Source organism: Typopeltis vanoorti, chromosome 15, assembly GCF_054136105.1.
Source record: "Typopeltis vanoorti isolate ZY-2024b chromosome 15, IOZ_Tvanoo_1.0, whole genome shotgun sequence".
NCBI classification, from domain to species: Eukaryota; Metazoa; Arthropoda; class Arachnida; order Uropygi; family Thelyphonidae; genus Typopeltis; species Typopeltis vanoorti.
Genome location: NC_143563.1, coordinates 31,189,739 through 31,196,107, shown reverse-complemented (window position 1 = coordinate 31,196,107; position 6,369 = coordinate 31,189,739). Strand labels below are relative to the sequence as shown.

The 6,369-nt window shown below is 33.8% G+C and overlaps 1 pseudogene; it reads left to right on the top strand.

Moving 5' to 3' along the window:
* The first annotated feature begins 1,138 nt into the window (after positions 1-1,138).
* LOC150098563 (cyclin-H pseudogene) lies at positions 1,139-2,128 on the top strand (annotated as a pseudogene).
* The last annotated feature ends 4,241 nt before the right edge of the window (positions 2,129-6,369 follow it).

The following is a 6,369-nucleotide window of genomic DNA, read 5'->3' as shown; positions in this document are numbered from 1 at the left end:
TAAGATATTTTTAATTATAATGTCTAGTGGGAGTTTTCTTAATTTTACATTTTTATAAAATACATTTTAAGGTTCTTCTTTCTCCTAATACTTTACGTTACCCTATGACAAAGTTTTCCTATAGCGTAAAGTGATTTCCTTTTTTTTTATATGTCTAATGTGTTCAGAAATGTTTGAACAATGTCATGATATGTGATTTTATTTTTAGTTGATTAGAAATATCCTCAAGTACTTTATTCTGTGCTAGAGATTTGCTGTTGGCAAATCTCTTGGACAGAATATTTATCTAATGCGGCTACCCACCAAATACATCAACATATACGTGCAATGTTATTCTAGAAAATTTTTTTTTAATCTAAAAATATTTTTTATTTTTATTTATATGATGTTTATTTATCTCCTTTTACCCTCGATTTCCATATGGCTTTGATGTCTATCATGTTCTTGAATTTTCATGGATATTTCGTATTGCTTCAATGTTTTATTAATTTAGACTTAGGTATTTCCTTATTATTATTTTTTTTTTTCACAGAAAAATTAACGAAATATATTATTTATTATGTTATTTTTAAATAACATATGAACCACTGGGTGCAAACAACTGCTACACGAAAGTTTGATAGTAGAAATAATTTGTTTCATTTCAACATTTTCTTGACTTCTTTTAACCTTTCAAATGCATAAAATTCTTGGAAATTAACATGAATCTATTTTTTTTTTTAATTTTATCAAGCGATTAACTAAACAGCAATAAAGATCCGTTTATCCCGATCGATTTTTCTACTTGCCTACAACACTGCAGTTAATGTCTGGGATTGCAAAGGATAAATGGATCGATAATAACTTTCGAGCATCAAATTTCTTCGCAATTCCAAATAAAACGCAAGCGCTTATGCCAAAGGTTAATACAACACCAGCCTTTGACTTTGCTACTGGCAACAAACCAGCGGTTGTTTGCACCAGTGACGTCACTCACAACAAAATTCACTGCAGAGTTTGTCATTGTTAGCACTGACCACCTATATTAATTCGATTTTTTCTTTTTTTCCAGCGACCTCTAGTGACTGATACTGCATCCATTCAACTGCAAAATCATTAACGGCTAGTGTACCGAAATTTTTGTGAAAAACTCTTCGAAATGTTCAACAGCAGTACTCAGTTAAAGAAGTGGATGTTTAGTAGCCCTCAACAATTGGATCAACTACGGTGCGAAGCAAATATTCAATTTATTCAAAAATATAATAATGGCAGATCGGAAGAGATGCGCACTTCTTATTTTTTATCGTCTGCCGAGGAAAAAGTAGTCTGCAAACATTTTGAATATTTATTAAAAGACTTCTGCCGTAATTTTAAGCCATCAATGCCAAGAGTTGTCGCGGGAACTTCGATGCATTACTTCAAACGTTTTTATCTTTATAATTCTGTCATGAACTACCATCCAAAAGAAATTGTAGTCACCTGTGTGTACTTAGCATGTAAAGTGGAAGAATATCACGTGTCTATTGCGCAATTCGTCGAAAATGTCAAAGGTGACAAAGAAAAAGCAACAGAAGTCATTTTGAGCAACGAACTTTTAGTGATGCAAGAGCTTCGTTTTAATCTCACTGTTCATAACCCATTCAGGCCCGTCGAAGGTTTACTGATTGACGTAAAAACCAGATGTCCGCATATTCCAAATCCTGAACAATTTCGACCTTTTATTAATGAGTTTCTAGAAAAAATATTCCTGACGGACGCCTGTCTACTCTATGCCCCTTCCCAGATTGCCCTTGCTGGGATTTTATACGCCGCAAATAAAAGGCAACAAAATTTAGACTGTTATGTGGCTCAAATTCTTTTTAATAACAGACCCACCGAGTTAGACAACATACGGCATGCTGTCAACATTATGTGGGGGATGATAACCCAGGCAGACACCCCTCAAAAAGATTGCGTGAAGAGTTTGATCAAAAAATTAGATATTTGCAGGAACCCAGAAAAGAATCCGGAGAGTTTAGTGTATAAGCAGAAGCGTCAAGAAATTTTAGAAGAAGAAGAAATGAAACAAAGAAGAAAAAGTGCCAAAATTGCAGAGGAACAAAGAAGAATGGACAGACAACTTCTTCAAACGGAAAGACTTGCAGAATAATTTTAGTTCATATTTTAATCCTGGTGAAAATATTTTCAATACATGAATGTATTTCTTGTGTAATAAATATAAATATCGTGGAAAAGCATCGTGTGATATTTATTTTCGCAATTTAGTTATTAGTATTAATCAATTGAAACTATACATTTTTAGACATGATTTCATTATTATTTTTTTAATTACATATTTTAAAATTCTAAATTCAAAAAATAAAGCAAAATACAACATTAATTGATTTTCCAAGCGAATTTATCGTCAGTAAAAAAAAAAAAAAGTACATACGGACTATAAGTTACTATTAAGACGCTACTCATTCAAGCCCTGAAGCAAATATAACATCGTCATCCTCTATCTAGTATGAGAATTTGTGGTTTGAATGAAGAATCCAGCAGTATATTCTAGACTTTTTTTTTTCTTATAAGAATAATTTGTGCATCTCACGCGCCTGTTATGATCTCCATTTTTGAAATTTTATACAAAATTTCTAATATTTTTTTTAAGAAAACGTTACTGCATATCTTATTCTTTGGGTTACGATAGCATTCTAATAAGACATATCCGATAATAGCGAGACTGTATCTAACGCGCTTATGGTATTTAAAGCAAATATCCATCGGCTCTATTTTATCTCCTTTGTCCTTCATAAGGGATTAAACAAGTAAAGTTGACCTTTAATCCTCTTAATTTCCTCACTCAACGCCATCAAAGGAATATGTAGGATGTGTATTGTTGACCAGATAGCTTGCGAATGCTTGAGATACCTCGAGCCATTGTCATTCACTAAAATAGCAACACTAAACCAACTGTTCGCAAGTAATCGTGGACAAAGTTTTCTTATTAGTGGAGAAGGTTTTACACCCCAAAATCTCGGTTGTTTGGTTACTGTGCGAATGCACAGTAACGAAAATATTTGAAATTTAACGAACAATTCACAGGAGGACTTCGCTTTGTTTTAAATGACAATAAGATGTACTTTTAATAAATATTGATGAATTTATTTTATATTTAATACAGGAATAAATGAGCAAAAAAGAACAAATATATAAAATAAAAATAAAAAAACATAAATACAAAAAAAAAATACAAATAAAAAACGTAAAGTTATGATAAAAAATAATAATATTATTACATACATTGCGTGCTTTATCCCAATAGCACATAACTTGTATTGACTACTTGGGTCTGTGTTTCCTTTAACAAACTTTAATTTTTAAGGTTATTCTATTAATAACCTTACAAATTAAATGTGAATATGTAATAAAACAATATTAAACAAATCAACGACCTTACACTATTCTTGCAATAATTTAATTTGTTAAATTCGGTATTCAATACACAAGATTATACCAAAAGAAGTGAGAAGTAACTGGTCGATGGACTCAACAAGGAAAAATGATTCCACTTCATTGTTTTCAGTTATTTTGCCGCTTTTTAAAGATGGTTTGCATTGGTTTAATTTTTAATACCTCTGAGCGTGATGCACAACTGGTGTAAAAGCCAGAATGCATATTATCATTCGCAAATCGTTGACTATCTTCCAAAATTCTGTCAAGCAGAGTTAAAAAACAGAAATCCACAACACAATCAATAGACCTATTGTCATATATGGAACACAAACCTGAGGCATAACAGACAAAGATACGAAAGTGTTGCATATCTTTGAAAAGAAAATCGTCAGAAAAAGTCTTTGGACCAGTAAGAGATAACATCCAGATGGAGATATCTTGAACATATGGAGAGAATGGCGAAACAAGCATCCAAGATGAAACCTGATGAAAAGCCACTTAGATGTCGACCGCGCATGCGTTGACAGGATAATATCCAAAAATCAGATAGGAATCCAGAACTGGATTTTGCATGATGCCGAATAAACGTTTCGTTAGGATAACCTTTGACTCCAGTTTTTTGCAGTACTATCCTGATCGTCAGTATCGATAGAATACCAATCGTTTTCATCACAAAATATCACCTTTTATTCCATTGAAGACTTTTTTCTTTCTTTTACACGTCGCAAAAGTAGACGTGGTAGATGTCCTCACCAAACTGGCGCCGGACAATTGTCTGCGCTCTTATTAAAGATAGACAGAAAGCCTAGTTTATACCTTCATATGGGTTAGTGGGAAATTATTCTTTCGCTTTTCTTTATGTATTCTTGCGTGCTTGGCACCGATCACTTTACTGGACTGGAATGGAGATGTCAATGGCCTATTACGGCTAGTTGCCCATTCGGCTTTCCCCCCCCCCTCAATTGGGAGATTTTTTAAATTATTTAGTTTATTTGAATAAAATAATTAATGAAATGAATAGCACGAATGTTAGTGAGCATTCTAATATTTCGTAATAACATTACAAATAACTTTTTATTTTACTTCATTTCGATTTTTTTTATAAGCTGTTTTATTATGTCTTATTTTTAAATGAACAACTAATGTTCAAAATAAATAAAAAAATAAAATGCAGCTTCTGTGGTGGACTAGTTTAAGTTGTTCAGTTAAAGATATGTTAGCAGTGAACTATTGATTTGCTAGAGTGGAAGTCACGGAGTCTGTCTTATCAACTCGTGACATAGCAGTGCTTCATTTTCACGAGATTCAGTTCTATTTTTTTTCCCTTCGCCGGTTCTGTCAGTGTTTTCCTTACGTGTAATTAAACTTTTTCATTCTTCATTCATTTCATTCAAAGTGTTATACAATACACTTGTTACGACGCTGTTGCATCATTTGCAATCCTCTGAGGAGAAAAAAAGTCCTTCCCTTGTTGTACAAACCAGTCCTCATTTGTTGTTCCAGTTTATGAGAACCTTCCATCCCCCCCCCCTCGTGTTTCTTTTTTTCCCCTCTCAAAAAGTGTGTTCCATTTCATATCGAAAGAAAATTTAATTTTTACATTTAGTCTTAGGCATCTGTTCTCTCCAATTTGTAACTGAGTTAAGCTGCAGACTTTTTTTTGTCTTTACGGAAATCTTTCCATTCACCAACTGGGGGAATGGAAACTCTTGCTTAAGTGACGTCATAACCACCTGCATGAAATCATCAATGAGATTTGCCCAAAGTTTTATTGTAAGGCTCTAAATAGAAGGTACGCTCACACGCGCCATCTTGGATCCGAGTCGCCCACATTCGCATTTGTTCGAGTTCTTGATTTTTTTTTTTTTTTAGAATGATTTAATTGATTGGATAATTAGTAAACTATTTCATTTTATCACTAGGTTTATAATTCTCGTTATATGCTCGATTCAATACTCACTTCACAAAGTCTGGAGCTTTTATTCATCCAGCACGATGACAATTCTGTAGCCAAATTGCCCTACTATCCTGATATCTTGGAAATCGATAGACTCTGAATCCTTTAGAAGGCTGTTTGTACAATTTGGAGGAGAATACCCCCCCCCCCCATTTCGCTATAAATCAAGAAAATCAAGAGCTCGAACGAATGCGACTGTGGGCGATTCTCGATCCAATATGGCGGCAAGTTGGCGTACCTTCTATTTAGAGCCTTATATTATTGTATTTAAAGGATTGGAACCGCCATATTATACAACGCCATGCGAGACCGATGCTCGTCCCAGGATTCCCCACCGGTTTCTGCTCCACGCGATGCTCGTAAGTTATAGTAATTGTCTTCAAAGGTCAAAGGGTGGATTCTAAAGCAGCATTTCTTTGAGTAAGGGAAAATAATAAAGGCAATACTAGATCACCATTTTTCAAATCCTATTTATCAGAATTGTTAAGACTGAGAAAGCAAAGAGGTTGGCTATTTGCACGTTTAATAATTCACAACGAAGATGTACGGAAAAAATACAAAAAAAAAAAAAAAAAACCGTACAGGCTTTCGGCTGAAGGTGAGTTAGCCGGTGTGCTACTAACGTATTTTTCCTCCAACTCCTGCGTCCTCCAATTGAGCAGAGAAGAAAGGAAACCCTTACTAGTTTTGTTTAAGACCTGGAGGTCATATTCGTTGGGAAGTCAACAGAAGGAAAATCTTAGAATGAAAACCAAAATTTTGGGAGTTTGAGTAAGCAACGGACGTAAAGTCTTATGATAGGAGAGATGTCAGCCCAAGAATAATAAAATGATCTTAATATGTGAGAAAAATATCCAGCGATTACTACTTTCTTCTCTCAAATTCAATACGAAATCTTTTTTTTTTTTTTGGCAAATGAAAAGACTATAAAACAATAAAAAAATCGGAGAGCGGTTTAACCATTTGACATGCACGAGTACACTGAGATGTATTATCGT